Source organism: Microtus ochrogaster, unplaced genomic scaffold (assembly GCF_000317375.1).
Source record: "Microtus ochrogaster isolate Prairie Vole_2 unplaced genomic scaffold, MicOch1.0 UNK31, whole genome shotgun sequence".
NCBI classification, from domain to species: Eukaryota; Metazoa; Chordata; class Mammalia; order Rodentia; family Cricetidae; genus Microtus; species Microtus ochrogaster.
This window is the reverse complement of record NW_004949129.1, coordinates 627,051-627,840: the sequence shown is the minus strand read 5'-3', so window position 1 is coordinate 627,840 and position 790 is coordinate 627,051.

Here is a 790-nt window from a genome sequence, read left to right as displayed (position 1 = left end):
TCTGTGGTAGAAGCTGTAGTGTGGCCCATTGAGTCACGCAGTTTACCCTCTAGTTCATTCATTTTTACTTGTAAGTGTTCATGCCATGAGTCATTGGGCTGGCTTGAGATCTTTGGCTTCTGCTACTCCAACCACCAATAACGAGCTCTCGCTGGGGCTTCCCTTGAATATCCTGTCGTTGTCCTGTGTCATGGAGATCCTGCTGTTTTGGATATGTAGGGTCATCTCCTTCACCTACTCCAACAGTTCTTAGATGCGGTAGATGTTGGTGTGGGCCGACTCTCATAGCCCTGATTCTGGGCCTGTGTGGTAGCTGGGTTGGTCAGCCCCCCAGCTTTTCCCCTCACCATCTCTACCTGGTCTATATTTCCAGCACCACTTCAGCTAGCTCATCCAATGCTGCCTACAGCAAGGAGCAGGCCAGTTCTCCTCTGTCAGGCCCTCAGATTCAGGTCACCCACACTCACACCACCAGGGCCGTTCTACTGTTTTGCCCAGGTGAGGTACAGGGCCTACTCTCTCTCTTGATTGCTGTTGGTGCTCTATAAAGGATGATGACTGGGTTCAGCGCCCCAACCTTGCTCTCATGCCCTCACGGCTGGCTCCTCTGTGCACCCAACAATAGGGTCAGCTCTAGTGTGCTGTCCAGGCAGAGTGCAGGGCCTGCTCTCCTGTATGCAGCTGGTGAAAGGCAGGACCAGTTCTCTCACTCTCATGATCCCAGGGTCAGCTGTCTTGCCTGCAACAGGTAGCAAGGAGGTAGAGAGGGTAGAGCAGCTTTTTTTTTTTT